The following is a 16,408-nucleotide window of genomic DNA, read 5'->3' on the forward strand; positions in this document are numbered from 1 at the left end:
GAGAGCTAGTTTCCACTCCTGGAGATCCAAGTCTATGCCTGCAAGTTTGGGTCTCATGTGAAAAACCAGATTTTATGCCTGGAAAGACAGAATTCACACCAAAAAGTCTTAAATCAATGTCTGAAAGATCAGATTCCGTAATTGGTTGGTCAGATTCCATTCCTCTAGGCTCATATTCTACACAGAGGGTTCAAAGTTCCTTATTTGTTGAGTCAAATTCTATGTTTAGGATCAGATTCCATGCCTTGAGTGTGAGGTTCTATACCTGATGGCCAGGGTTCACAACAGGATGACACTGCTTCATGCTGGGAAGGCTAGGTTATATGCCTGGAAGTCCAGGCCTCATGCCTGATGTGGAAGTTCCATACATGTACCATAGTTCCATGGTGCAAAGGTAGGTTACATGGCTTCAGTGGCTTCAGGGCCTCTTTCCATATCTGGAAGGCCAGATTTCGTACGTGGAGGAACAGAATTCATGTCTGGAGAGGCTGAGCCCACGTGAAGAGGGCATGAAACTTTCCACATGTAGAGAGTTCTTTTCCACATTGGAAGGTCACATTCAATGCATGGGGCCAGGTTTCACACTTGGGGTGTGAAAGGGGGAAGACCTCATTCCATGCCTGTAAAGCCAGACTCCATTCCTCAAGAACCAGGTTCCTATGAGTGGGAGACCTTTACCAGGCCTAAAGGACCCAGCCTGAATAACCTAGTTTCATAGCTGGAAGCCTGGAGTCCGTGTGCCAAAAGCAGGTAGCCCAGCCCTCCTGTGCTCTACCTGGGAAAGAGGATTTACCTTCAAATTTGTTATCCAGATGGCCATTCTAATTGCCAAATTGAGACTGGTTGTGACATAAGTGACCCAAGAATAAGGGGAAAAATTATGAGGCTTTGCCAGGAGTTTTTATGCAGTGGCACAGTAAAAAAAGAAAAGAAAATGCTTCTACTGAATAAATTTATTTGAAGAGAATGATGGGAGACACACATCAAGTATTTTAGTTACGCACTTAAACCTGACTGGTTAATGTAGTAGTTATGCCAACAATTACTGAGTACTAATTAAGTCTATACCTGCATTGCTAAGTTTACACCTGAATTGTATCGTTTAGTTCCATGGAATAGGTCCTATTATTTGACAGATAAATAAAACTGTGGCACAAAATTTTACTGATTTTCCCAAAGTCTCCTAGCTGGTTTACAGCAGAGGAAGAATTTAAACTCTGCTACATTTTATGTGTTTTAAATGATAATAGGCTATGTTTTCAGTCTTGAATGAGCCCCAAACAAGAAGTAGTTAGTGCTAATTCCCTGGCTGCACAACCAGACTCAGCTATCTCTGTATTATGATGCACAAAACCTACATTTTGAACTGCAAGATAATCCTACATACTGTAAGAATGAAATGGTATATCAACTCCAACAACTCTTCGTTTTGGCAATAAAAAAACAAGTTCCATTCAATTTCAAAAGAATGAATTGATAGCATCCACACAGTGTGATATTCTTAATTAGTTCTTATACAGCATTTTCATCCCTGAAGTATGTTATGGAATTAACTAATTAATCTTCACCGTATCCTTTAGAGAGAGATAACCGTACTCTGTTTGCAAAGAGCCTCTGTCATGAGACTAAATGTTTTATGAATATTATATGTAGTGATAAGGAGGCTCCAGGCACTTCAGATACACACAAGCTGACACTGAGGATATTAGGATTCATTCATTCACTAAGCAAAAGTTTATTTAGTGTTATTGTTAGAAATCTATAATGGTGGGGCTGACGTCCACAGGACATAGGACATTGTCTGCCTGGTTGAATACAGTGGAGATTATGAGGGTGGGATGTTCTCTTTAGAAAAAAGATAACAAATCCCTCTTGACCTCTTTGCCCCAGATATAGCATTGGTCTCAGAAGGGCAGTTCACCCAAGTGCAGAGACTTCTTCCTTCTGTTTACATTTTCCAACCTGCAGAGTTTATTTCTGGCTTGGCTACAGAACATGGATTGCCTTGAACTTAATAGTGCAGCCCCCAGTGTTTGCATTCCATCGCTCATCATTGTTAGTGACACTTCCCACTGCCACATCAACCCTTTCATTTCAGCCTTGTTCTATTCTCTAGCACTACTCTCAATTACAGTCTTAAAATAATTAAGCATTCCTAGTCCAGAAATCTGAGGTTCAGTATTCAATCACCTGTTTGTCTAGCACTGAATGTTAGTCTAGCAAAACTTTTGAAAACTAGGCTTGTGTCTTGTCTTAGGTAAGACTCCCTAGAAACAGAATCAGAAAGGGGACACTTGTGCAAATGATTTATAGAGGCAATGCTTTCAGGGGAAACTAGTCAAGGAGTGAGAAAATAAGGATATCACAAGAGTTGCAACTATGGTTTAAGGATAAGTCTGGTCTCAGTCTGATCTCCTGACCACAGGGGTGCGATTCTCATTCCACAGGTTGAGTGGGACTAGGCTAGTATCTGCCCACATAAATCAGTCATTGGATATGAGCCACCCTCAAAGGGGGACCAGGTATATAACTGGGACATCTCTAGGAGTGGTTGCCCTCATCAGCTTTGCAAAAAACATTTGTCGGAGTCAACACGTACAGTACCTGGGGGATAGGTACATTGGTCTTGCAAAGGAGATCTTGGCAGAGCACTACCAACATCTATTAGAGCCCACCTCACACCACTCAGATCCACTTACTTCTTGCATTAAGTTTTCTTGATGTACTCACAACTTCTTCAGGCTTCTATTTAATCACAAATTCTGCATAAACCTACAAGAAGAGGCTTAGTGAGACAAACTTATAGACCTACTACTGCCGTTGGTCCAGAAGAAGCAACCAAAACTCATTGTCACCCTCTTTACTACTAATTTTTATTTCTCTCATCCTCAGCTCATACTTCTGATGGTCTAGGTGGCTTGCCTGGTGTCTGACCTAGACCCACATTCCCAAGGATTCTGAGCCCTTGATTACCATGGTCATAGTTGTTGTATTTTCCTCTTTCAGTTAAAATCAGGTGTGGGAGTATACCTAGAGATGCTCAGTGGAGAACACATGTGCCAAGCATATTTCTCCTTGCCTTTCATATAATACCAGTCCCATCTCCTCATGACAGTTAGTATGCTATCTCATTTCTTTGTCTGCTGGTCTACTGGAACATTGGTCCCAAAGTAAACAGGTGGTAGCCATAGCTTTTTGTTTAGTGAGACTTTTACTGTGTCCTTTGGTGGAAGTATTCCCTTCCCAGGAATGAGGATCTCTATTCCCACAAAGCCTCAAGTTATAGAGGTGGGAAACACAAATTCCCCACTTCTTGGGGAATGATAGTGACTGGGGTCATTTCCACTTCTGCACCTTACTTCCCAGACCCCTGTGTTCCATCTATTAGGGACACAATACCATGTAATGGATGTTGATATAGGGCATATACTGCATCCTGAAGAAGAGTGTCCCACAAATTGCAGTTATATTGTATTTGTAAGCTGGGATGTTGCAGGAGAAATGGATCACATCATCACGTGCCCACTGCTGCATCCCCTTTGCTGTAAAGTGAGTCTTTTGGTCCAAAGCAATGTTATATAAGATCCCATAAAGAAAAGCCCAATAGTTTGGTTATGGTACTAATTGAGACACTGTGGGAAGGAAAAGTAAACTTCTACTGCTACCTCAGGTAAATCGCTGTCCTTTTCAGAGTGGATGGTGTCCACGCAATCAATTTGTTACCAACTGTCTGGTTGGTCTCCTTAAAGGATGAAACCACATAGGATGATCAGTATTGTTCTTTCTTATTGGGAGGTCAGATATTCAGCAGTGGTATTAGCTTGATCAGCCCTGGTAAGAGGGTGCCTATACTTTTTAACCCATGTATAGCCTCCACTTTTGCAACCATGACTATTTCGTTGAGGAGCCCATTGCATAAGCACAGGAGTGGACAAGGGCAGAAACCAGCCAATAGGCAAGTAATCCTATCCACTTGGTTGTGCAGTGCTTCTGCACTGGATGCTTTCTAGTGGGCTTTAATGTAGACTATAAAGATATTTACGCTTTGTGCCCAGTCCCTTAGGTACATTCACATACCTCTTTCCTAAGCCTCCTTGTTCCCAGTCTTCTCATCCTGCTTCTTCCAGGCCTCTGACCAATCAGCCATGCCACTCATCACTGCCTGTGATTCTATGTACATTCTTTTTTTTTTTTAAAGATTGGTACCTAAGCTCACATCTGTGCCAATCTTCTCCTTTTTTTTCTTTTTCTCCCCAAAGCCCCCAGTACATAGTTTTATATTCTAGTTGTGAGTCCCTCTGGTTGTGCTATGTGGAATGCCACCTCAGCATGGCTTGATGAGCAGTGCCATGTGGGTGCCCAGGATGTGAACTGGTGAAACCTTGGGCCCCCAAAGCAGAGCATACAAACTTGACCACTGGGCCACGGGGCCGGCCCCTCTATGTACATTTTTAATTCAGGCCATTTTTCTTTCCACACAAATAGAAGATGCAGTAGGTCTTTTGCATAAAAGCTCTGTCCTTTGGGAGGATCTCACCTCACCACTGTTTTTCAGGGTCATTCCCAAAATAGGATACAGGTCATCATCAGTCCATTCTCAACCTGCAGAACCTACTCAGCTAAACCATCTGTGAACCGAACCTGGGTTTTTTCTTCCTGCATCATCTGATCTTAGGGACCTCCATGAGGCCATAGTATGAGCTGCGAAAGAGGTGTTGGTATAATAGTATGGGGTGGATGAATGTGAATTACCTGTTCTTGTAGATTACTCTTGCCTTCTGGACATGATTAGGTGTAATCCCAGATATTCCACCTCCACCCGATGATGGATTTTTGCTGATTGTATGACATAGTGAGTCTGACAGAACTCAGGTCACGATAGTTAGTTCTGTCTGTATGGTCATTTAATGCCCCATAATCAGAAGCTTAATATCTACTAAGGCCCCTGAGGTATGCCAAGAGAACTTGATATATAGTTCTCTGCTGCAGAAAACATGGCCTCCTCCAGAACACTTGGTGTCTGTGCTATTATTCTCCTTTTAGACCTTGCTAGAAACTCCACATGGATAGCTATAGTACCGTGGAATCTGCTGAGTCATATGGCAGAGTTGCTTGTACTACAGCCTAGACCTGCTACAAAATCCTTTCTTGCTCTGAACCCCACTCAAAACTGATAGCTTTCCATATAACCTGATGAATGAATTGAAGCAGCATTTTCTGAAAGCAATATATGCTGTTCCCAAAACCTAAAGAGGCCTATTTACTGTTGAGCTTCTTTCTTCGTGGTAGGAAGGACAAGGTAAGATAATTAGTCCTTTAACATGAAGGAGATGATTGACATACCCCATACCATTGACTTCTAAAAGTTTTTCCAATGTAACAGGCTTCTGAAATATTTTAGGATTTAGCTTTGACCCTTTAGAGCACATGTGTCTTACCAGGGCATCTAGAGTACTTTCCAATTCCGGTACATTAGGATCAAATAAAGTGATGTCAGCAATATAATGGACCATCATTATGTTCTGTGGGATATCCAAATGATCCAAGTTCCCTTGAACAATATGGTAACAGATATCAGAAGAGTTAACTAGCATGGAGCAAAACCATGTATATCTACATGTGCATTCCACTCACACCACATATGAGTGTGAACAGTTTTTGCTCCTTCTTGATAGCTGGAGAAGGATACATTTTCCAGAGCAATATCCACATATCACATACTAGAAGCTATAATGATCTCTTCGATAAGTGACAGCATTTGGCGCAGATGGCTGTTTGGTTAAATTTTCAGTGTCCACTGTTATTCACCATAATCTATTCAGTTCTTGCAGTGGACAGCCTGATGAATTAATTGGGGATGTGATGGAGTCCACCACTCTTGTTTCCCTTAAGGGTTTGAAAGTGTTGCTAATCCCTGCCACACTCAAGGTGTGTTATTGGTTTTGATTTATTATTTTGACTTGAAAAGGGAAGCTTCAGGGCATTCTGCTTGGCCTTTCCTGCTCCAGTAGCTCTTCTTCCACAAGTCAAGGAACTACTGTGAAAATTCTGCCAACAACTGAAATGTTGTTTCTTATTTTACCTTTGGGAATTGGGAAAATGACCACTGGGTGAGTCTGTGGATCCAGTGGATCAACTGTGTAATATACAGAATATAGTCCTCTACTTATTGCCTGACTCCATTCATGGCTGCTGTAATATGGGGAAGGGCTCATGATGGCACTTGGAGTCTCCAAGTGTCAGTGTCAATCAGACTGTATCCAGCAACCTTCAAAAGTTACAGGCATCCCCACTGTGCAATTACCCAGTAAATATCTGTGGTCTCTTTGGGGAAGGACTGGGGAATTGCAACTTGCTGTGGTATAGCAGAGTTCTTTATTCAAGGAGACCCAGCAGCCTCTCTTTTAACTGATGGGTTCTGAGAATTGGCTCAAGTCTGAAAGCTGGGCAGGGGATCATGCTTTTCCATTGGACAGTTTATGTGTGTGTGTGTGTGTGTGTGTGTGTGTATTCTGTGGCTTATCCATACATCTTGCCTCTTAGAACACCATGTTTTTGTAAGCCATCTCCATAGATTCTTGAAGGCGCCCCAGCCACCATTCTGACCTTGCTCCCCACAACACTACTTAACCCATCTTGTTTCTGATGGTTACATGCTATTGCCTGACTTCTGCTATTCTGAATCCATCTTTCTCATTGCTACTTAGGAGGCTAGCTCTGTAACGGTATCTCCTATTATCAACTTACAGAGGACAGCCATCACTGAACATGTCAGTGATGATGGTGTCTCCCTCACCAGAGCATTCCTTATTGCCTTCATAAATATAGTATTCTTTGGGCTTTCCTAAGGAAGTCAGCTGATGGATCTTCCAGTCTTACATAATAAATCCACTTTAGCATGTCCACGTCTCTCAATCTTTTGATACTTGCTCCTACTGCATAAGTGCATTCTTAACTAGTCCTTCTTATCACCTCCTTAAAGAGCAGGACCTCAGATTACTCATTAGGTCTCAGTATGGCAGAGCTCTGGAATATGGAAAGAGAGAGGGAGTATCCCAATTTCTCTGGACAGGTTACTGCATCTGGAACTCAGTGAGGAAATGCAGTTGCAGTACTAGATTCAGGATAAGCCCTCTGGCACATGCCCATGATGCACTACCCAGGTCCCCTTTACCAGGCTGGTATACCAATTCCCTAGCTGCTTCAAGTGTTGGCTGCTGACAACTCCAATCTGCCTCCTTTCCCAGAGGATTACCCCTGGCTCATGGGAAGTGCCTTACTACCACTCTCTACCCCTGGGCCCACAGATCTAAGGACTGCCTGCTGAGGAAGATTTAACGTTCCAACCTCAGCAGGGCCTGACTGGGGAGGTCACACAAGTATCAGCTAGAACAATGGGAGTATACCTGAAGGTAATTCCAAGGGTCCTGGGCTGGGACCCTGTGAGCCAAAGCCTGGATAAGGGAGAATTTGACAACCTGAGAGACTCTGCCAATAGTCAGAAATTTATGCCCTGGCAAAGGTCTCTAGAGCTGATTCTAACATGCTGTTACAATGATGTTTAGGAGCTTGGACAAAGCAATGGTCCACATTAAATCAAGCAGAGAGGGAAGAACCACTGTGTTCCAGAGTCAGCTCTCTGGACTCAAGCCTTCTGCGAGCTATAAGGACTGTGGGATGATGTAACTTTCTGAGGTTCAGTTTCCTTATGAACAAATTGGGGATAGTGATACTATCTACCTCATAGTGTGTGAATGCTAAATGAGCTATGAGATGTACATTTGCTTCAAATAGGGCCCAGCATAGTAACCTCTTTAACAATATAAATTATTATTGTTTTCATCACCACTGAAAGAGTTCTTTGATGTATGTGGGATGCTTGGGTGTCTGAATCCTGTCTCTTCCTAGATTCCCCACTGCTTTACTCAACCTGCATGTTGGAAACCAATGTTCTCCCACCTCAACCTTCCTCCTTACTGGTTCCCTCTGATACCGTGGCACTTGTCATATTTCCTGGTTACTTGTCATACTTCCTGGCTACTAGGATCTGCCTGCTGGCCTCCACTCCCAGTGGGCAGGTCTAGTTCTAGACTCCAGCCCTCTCGTCTGCCTCTCACTTCTACTCAGTCTGCATTGGTAGAAAGAGGACCTGCCTCTGGGGGGAATGCAATGGAGTGTACTATGCTCTCTGTGCTTTGGAACTAATGGCATTATGAAGCCAGAGACAGCTTGAGATTGTAAGAATCTTCAAAACCACTATGTCATTTCATTTATTCAACTTCAGTGCTTTAGAATATATTTTTTTGCATCACTGTCTCATTGTGCAACTGAATGTCATTTTCAAGCAGGATTTGTTCCTGTCACATGAAACGATACATTTGTACATTTGAAACTGCAAATCAAGTTACTTATGCTTTATGCAAACAAATTAATTTTTTCTTTGGGATATTAACAATATGTAATATTATGAATTCTATTGAGATGTTGAAGAATTTTAAGAACAACAATAAGTTTCAAAATGGGTTCCTCATCTGAGCAGGTAACCAAGATGAGGTAACACATGAGCTGGGACTTGAAGGATGACTTCAGATTTCACAGGAAGAGATATGAGATGGAGTAGAGCAGATAACGGATATGCTGGAGAAGGGATGGCTTGAGCCAATGTGTGGAAAGGGAAAGGACAGGGTTAGTGGGAGGAATAGCTACCATCCAGTCTGAAACATAGTCAAAATAAACGCCTATAAAGATAGCATGGAGACACATCTGTAGAAGTCCTTGAATAGTGGCCTCAGAGTTAAACCTTCATTAAATGAATTCACATATGATAATTATATGATAGATGATGTTATGGATTATTGATATACCTACCAAACCTCTTGAGGTTAGAGTCACAGTGGACCTACCAGAATGAAAATTCTTCTGTTCTTATTTATAATGAATGCCACAGTGTAATTATTTAAACATCTCTCAATGTGCACTGTTTAAAAACTATAAATAACTGTACAATATTTCTAATTATAAAATAACATACAATCATTATACTTTTTAAAATATAATAAAATACTAAGAAAAAAACCTAAAAAGTCACTTGAAATATTATCATCCAGCTAAAATAGCCACTAATATTTTGTATTTTAGAATCTTTCCTCCCAATGTCTCTAGACTTACACACACACACACACACATACACTTAGTCACATTCTCTTTACATAAATGCATACATTATATCACAGGTTAAATATTGCTTTTTGCCGGATTTGATGCAATTTTGAATACATCAAAACTTACTGAACCATTTATCTATTTATGAGCATTAGGGCTGTATAAAAATGTGGGGTCCATAAACCATGTCATGTTGAATATACAATGTACATCTATATTGATCCAATTTATATTCTTCCCCAAATGTTCCTGACCCCACCTGCCTGCCAGGCCCTCAGCTACTTTCTCAATGGAGCTCAATGGAGAACAGTGGCTGCCTTTGCACTTACGCCATCTCCTAGCCTTGGTGGGCTGTCTCAGTCTCCCCCAAAGATGAGAGCCATGTGAAGAGAGCTTCAGCAGGGCAGTTGCAGCCCAAGCGAGATTCAAAGGGACTTGTGGAGGTTCTGACTCTTACCACCACTTCCCAACTCAGAGGGAGCAAAGTGCTGGGGCGCTGTATGGGACGGAGTGGATCTGGCTTCCCTAGGCTGTCTGGATGAACCAACTAGCACAGCCTGGAAGCATAGGAGTACTTAATACTGGGTGGGGGGAAGGGACAATGAGGCAGACCGACCAAAGAAAGGCAGATGGAAAAGAGATAGACGAATTTTCCTTCCTCCTTTCTTCACCCCAGGGGAGTTCCCGGGTACAGTGGATCTACACAGCCAGACCAGAGAAATCTGGCATGAGCCAGCGACTAACTGTATTTTCTTGTGAAACTGTGGCCACCTCATTAAGCACGACGTTTTTGTTCCCCTTCCTTTCCTGCCTGACTTCCCTCTTCCATCACTTTTGCTGCCCTAGGATTTTACCTTCCAATAAAGCTAGACCATGTAAACTTTGCCTCAGGTTCTCTTTTCTAGGGCTTCTGGACATCTTCTTTGTGATGTTGTCTATGTATCTCCTTAGAGAGAAGTGCCTAGAAGTAAAACCACAGGGCCAAAGAGCATAAACATTTTAACTGTAATACAAGTTGCCAAACTATCTTCCACAGAGGTTGAATTAGTTTATCCCCCTCTCATAAACTGAACACTAATTTCTTTTTGAGGCAGAAAATGATGAACTGTAAAATGAATTATTTTTGTTCACCTTTAATCTTTTTTGTATTTTGCTAAAATTAATACTAAATTCCTACTAATTCTGAAAGCAAGTTTCAATAGCTCACTGCAATTCACCCTGAGGAAAAGTACCTAATGGTATATTGTAATGTTTTATTTGTTAACCAGTTATCCTCATGCATTGTTCCCATGAAAGAAACGAATATATAACTCATCCAATTTAAATATTCCTTTTTTTAAATGGAGTACCAAATTTGCTGAGTTTTAACTTTTAAGAGAACAAATTGAACATGGCAATTTATCACGTAACAGAGTTTTATTCAACAGTGCTTGCAAAGGCACTACTATGAAGCAGGTGCTTAATACATAGTGGGAAAAAAGTAAGGTACACCAGCCTCTGTCTTTTTTGAGTTTGCAGTCCACAGGCACAACAACAGACGGTTTTCATAGTTTGAGTGTTTTGATAGAACAAGTATGAAGTCATGAAAAGGCTGCCTAAGGTTTCCCAGGGGGAGTAAGCTTTAAACTGCAGCCAAAGAATGAATAGTTGGGGAGCCAAAACCATGGAGGTCAGCGACTGAAGGAAGCATGTGTGTGTGCATGCACACAAGTACTTATTCACGTGTGTGCACGTGTTACTGCCTACAAACATAGGTTCCATACCTGCTACACAAGGCCAAATAAAAATTGGAATGCCAGGCTTATGGCAAGGAAAGGGTTTTTATTTCGGATGATAGGAGCCAGGAGACGAGAGTAAGCCCTGAAATTTCTCTTGTTTCATCTCATCTCCCCGAAAGAGGGGAGGCGAGGGGTTTTAAAGGTTTGTGAGGAATGTGGCTGCTTGTAGATGGTGGGGGGAGTCAGTGATCTTGCTTCTTGGAGCTTTCCCACCAGTCTGCATTCAGCCTTGGGGCGCTGTTTGCAGGGAGGAGGAGGAGATGATAAGGAACCCAGGTGGGCAACCTTGGCCATTTGTGTCCATGGCAGATAGTGGATTCTGGAGCCAGGGAGTAAACAGGGGAAAGAGTGTTTTGGTTTTAACCCCATATATACTGGGTTTAATGTAGAGGAACTGATATCAGAGCCGGCATCCCATGTAAATGTAAGTATATGTGCATGTGTGTGTGTGTTCATGTGTATATATGAGTGTGTGTCTGGAAGATGGGCTCATGCAGAGAAACGAAACTAGATTTTTCAGGGTATTGAGAGCAACACAAAGGACACAAAGATTCCTTTGGACTGAATCTCAAGGTTAATGGTATTTGTGAACAAGGACAAAAGTGGGATTTTACATGTTTTTAGGATCATTGCTCTGGCTGTGGCTTGGAGCATTAATAGGTGAAGGAAATACAAGAGGTGGGAGTTCCAGGAAGAGGCTCTAGCTTCAAGGGTGAGGTGCTCCAGTGGTGAGTTGGGGCAGAAATGCAGACAAATGGAGGACTATGGATTCCAGAACTATTTATGTGTCAGAATTCACAAGACCTGATGAATGACTGGGTTTGTGGGGTGTGAAGGGAATCAAGGATGATTCCCACTCTTCTTAAAAAGATTCAAATTTTCCATTAAAGCTTCTCCTGTTCTTTTGCTCATATTCCCAAGGAGCTATGAAGAGATTTATGTAACTGCTTGTTACATAAATTAATGACGATAAACTTTTATTGAGCAATTATTTTGAGCCAGGCATGGAATATTTCATTTAATCCTACAACCCTCCATGAGGTAAGTGCTATTGTCATTCCCACTTTCAGATGAAGAAACTGAGGCACAAATAAGTTAATGATTTGTCTAAGGTCACTCAGGTCAAAAGTGGAAGAGCCTGTGCATGCCCTGCCTTCCTCTGTCCCCCACCTCATTCATTCAATATCTCACATTATTATGATAACTGCTGTTAGAAAAAAGGAAGAGAACCCAGTAAAGTTAGGAAATTCTTTTAAACCTAAAGCAATTTTGCCCATTGGAAGATGGGCAGTTCATTCAAAAGAATTTTAAAAGCCCAATTTCTTAGAAATTAGGTGTCAATTAAGGCCAGTAGGGTAGAACTTCACAATTACTTATCAGTTTGGGGGGGTTTTTCTCCTTTTTGAAATATGACTGACATTGCCAATTTTTAAGGTGTTATCCCTTTATAGCAAAACCTCCCTCTTCCATTTTTTTCTAACAGACAAATTTGAAGCTGGGAAGAAAATTGGAAGGAGGAAGTCATTGCTGCTGTTAAGCTCTGATAATTTTCTCAAGTGTAATTCAGTCTGTAAATTGCTTTAGTAAATTAGACTCTTTTGAAAACTTTCCCTAAGATGTAAATAAAATGTTGTATTTTATGTGGTACCTAATGGGATTGTATGTACTTACTTCAAGGATGTACTACAATCCAAAAGACTGGTCTTCTTCACAAAAAATATTCCAAGAAGTTTATGTTGGGGGTTCTGAAACATCTACTAGAAGAAGAGCTGTATGAATAGAATATGGTTTCCAAGTCTTCTGCGGAGAAAAGTAGCTTAATAAATCTAATTAAAAGTCTCTTTCGAAAAATTGTTTGAAATAACCTTGGCTCACCCACAAACTGAGTAACATATTTCAGCTTTTTGGGGTTCTATTTTGGAGAAAGTGTTAAGTAGTCAGTCTTCTTTTACATATTTTTCTAATTAGAGGCTAATTTGCACTTTTTAAGGGAAATGCCAAATTCATTATAGAAGTCGCTTTTCACGTATAAAGGAGCAGACAAGAGGAGGAAATGCTAAACCTGGTGAGACGGGGCACACTGCACCCTGCACATGGTTGCAGCCACATAAAGGAGGTATTACTAGGACAGCGCTTGCCAGGGTGAAGAGGGGGCACATTCACAGCGTTCACGTTATTTCTTCACACCTCTTTGAGGTTAGTAAAGTGCACAGTGTTGCACATAATGATAGCCCTACTGTGTGCTGGTTACTGACTTATTCAAACAGTATCATTGAGAGCTTCCTCTGCATCAAGAGCAGCCCTAAGTGCTGGGGACTCAGTGATGAACAAAACATTTCGAGTCTGCCGGCGAAGTGCTCACAGCCTGATTTATGTTCATTCTTATTAACCCCAAAAAATCTTACAAAGTAGCTGTTAAGATTCAGACAGGTTAAGTGACTTGCTCCTGATTCCACAGCTGGAAAGTGACAAAGCTGGGTTTGGCTCCCGAGTCCCACACCTACTGCACTCCCTCATGGGCTCTTCAGGGTTTAGCGACATGTCCGTAGCAGTTCATTGTGAGATCCCTAAACGTTCACACTTGTACGAAGAGGTCAAGTTAAAAAGGAATGAAGCCTGTTTCCAGGGCCTGGATAAGACCCTTGAGGTATCTACACAGAGGTGTCATGTCCCCTCTCCTACTTCCCTACAAGCCTGAATTTTTAAAAAATATAGGTGCTTATTAAAATTATAATAGCTATTTCCTATATTTCCTGATTGTGAAATGGTGGGTAAATTTATCGGCACTTAACCTTTCTCTTTTTGGGGTTGAGGGTGCCCCTGTATGTTTCCCTAAGCAACTCTTAGTCTGCCCCTGGTCATCCAGCACCAGCTCCCACGGCCCAGCACCAAGCCTCAGCAGCCTAGGCTTACAACTCTTCCTCCAGATCTTGAGGCTTCTCTGCTTTGTCTCTGCCTCTTTTTATGATCAATTCGTGTAATTGGATATTATGACAAGGAAGCAGCTAACATCCTTCATCTCTTACACTGATTCTATATTAAGTATAAGATTTATTTAATCTTTCCTTCTTTTGTTCATTCATTTCACATTTATTGAGTGCCTACCATGTGTCAAGCAATTTACCAGACACAGATATAGATGAAAAACGCAGTTCTTACTCTCCAGCATCTCAGAATTTAGACAGACAGGCAGGGATAAGAGACATGAAAGGAGTATGTAGAGAGTGCTATGGAAACCAGGAGGCTCTTCTGAGAGGAAAAGATGTCTGAGCTGGTTCGTAAAATCCACTAAGTTATGGGCAGAATGATTAAGGAAGACCACGTACTCTAGGCAGAGAATGCCAAGGGCAACAGCCCAGGAGCGTGGAAGAGCAACGTGTACCCAGGGATCTGCAAGTAATGATAAGGAGCCACATTTCTGTGCCATTATTTTTGTGCAAGCTACCATGCTAAATGTTTTTCATGCATTATTTAACTGAATCCTCATATAAACTCTGTGCAGTAGGTAGCATTTCTATTTCTATTTGAGAGTTGAGAAAGATAGGGGCTAAGTCACATGCCTTAGTATTATCCAAAGATAATAAGAAGCTAGGCTGGGATTTGAGCCCAGGCCTTTTGGACATCAAAATTTGTCTGCTTAACCACTCCAGCAATTTTGTGTGGCCAGAATGTTGAGGCTGGGGAGGAGGCAGGGGGAGAATGGCAAGAGATGCCAGCAGCAAAGGTGATTTTTACCTTGAAGGCTCCAGTGAGCCTCTGAAGGATTTTAAGCAACTCTAGGCTATGCTTAGATGTGCATTTGAGAAGGCTCCCTCTGTGCAAAGTGTGAAGCATAGATTAGAGGAAGGACAGATTGGAGGCATGAAAACCAGGCAAGTGGCTGGAGCATTTCTCCAGGTGAGAGATGACAGTTTTCTGGTCTCGTATAGCGGCAATGAAGATGGAGGGGAGAGGGTGAATTCCAAAATAACCCTTTCAACTGATTGGATAGAGGTGAGGATAAGATAGAAGCAGGGTGAGGGGCAGTGAGGGAAGGAGTCTAAGGTTATTCCCAGCTTTCTCTTCTGGATGAATTGATGAAGGGTAATATTCTTCAACAAGATATGGAAGATAGGCTAATTAGGAGAAAATGGTAAATTCATTTTTAGACACAATCAATTCAAAACGCCTAAGAAAAATCCACAGGGAGATGTGCATCAGCCAGGTTGAAATATGAATCTATAGGCGAGGGGAGGGATGAAGTCTGCTGGTTACGTAGTCATCAGCCCATAGATTAGTGGAAACCACAGGATCGAACAATACCAGCATGTGGAGGAGAGAAAGAGAGAGCGGGAAAGAGGGGAAAAGGTGAACCAGGGACATAATTTAGAAAACGTTAACATTTAGAAGCCTAGGAGAATTAGAAGATCCCTTGAAGAAAACTAAATAAAAGAAGCGGAACATGATCAGAAAGCTGGGATAAGAGTTTCAAGGAGGGAGGAATCAGTGGTGTCCAGGGCTATGGATACCAATCTCAGTAATAGTGACCACCACTGCTTACCAGACTCCTATGTGCCAGACACCATACCATGTGCTTTATGTGAATGTCTGGTCCTTACAACATGGTTGCAAAGCAGTGGTGCTGGTGGGGATAACAATGACTATCTTTGTTCAGCACAATCTCTCTGCCTAGCATTGCTAAGTCCTTTGTACACAATTCCTCATTCTTGCTTTTACAAATGAGAAATCTTGCCCATGAGAAAGATGACACAGGGCACACTGACTGTAGCAATGCATAGGGTTGATGGAGGATACTGGGTGCTTTGGGGGGAGGTTTGTTTGCTTTCTCAAGATGGAAGAGCTCTAAGTTGAATAAGCCAGTAGACAGGAGTTTTATTTTACCCACACAGTGGCGTAACAGAAAAATTTTATCCCCAAGGTAAAATAGCTCATACGACAATAGCCATTAATGGTTAATCATTTTGGCCCATGGCCCTTACTACTCCTGAGTCCTAGTTTTGCCATCTACAGTTACACAAATGGTCATGCAGAATAAGCACTAATGGGGAGCTGTGCCCACCTCTGTCTTCTCTCAGCACTCACTGCAAACCTCTGGTGTTACTCTTGTCTCACTGCATTAGAATTATCTATTAAAATAGTGTCTTCTTAAGTTGCGTATGTTCTGCAAGAGCAAGGACTTGCCTTTTTCATCATTTCCCAGCCATACCTGACAGTTGCCTGCCATGAAGCACTCAACAAATGTCTGAATAGAATCATTTTTTTTCTAACTAAATTTTTTCTCAATGACTTAACAAATGGCTCTCTTTGATAGGTCTAATTTAGATTGAATTCATCAGTCAGAGTTCAAGCATCAAAAACTAACCAGGACTAATTTTTCAGAGTTTCTTAACTAACTTTTCCATAGTATAGCCACAATGGAAAACAACATGGAAGTTCCTCAAAAAAATTAAAAATAGAACTACTATATG

The sequence above is a fragment of the Equus przewalskii genome, chromosome 8, assembly GCF_037783145.1.
Source record: "Equus przewalskii isolate Varuska chromosome 8, EquPr2, whole genome shotgun sequence".
NCBI classification, from domain to species: domain Eukaryota; kingdom Metazoa; phylum Chordata; class Mammalia; order Perissodactyla; family Equidae; genus Equus; species Equus przewalskii.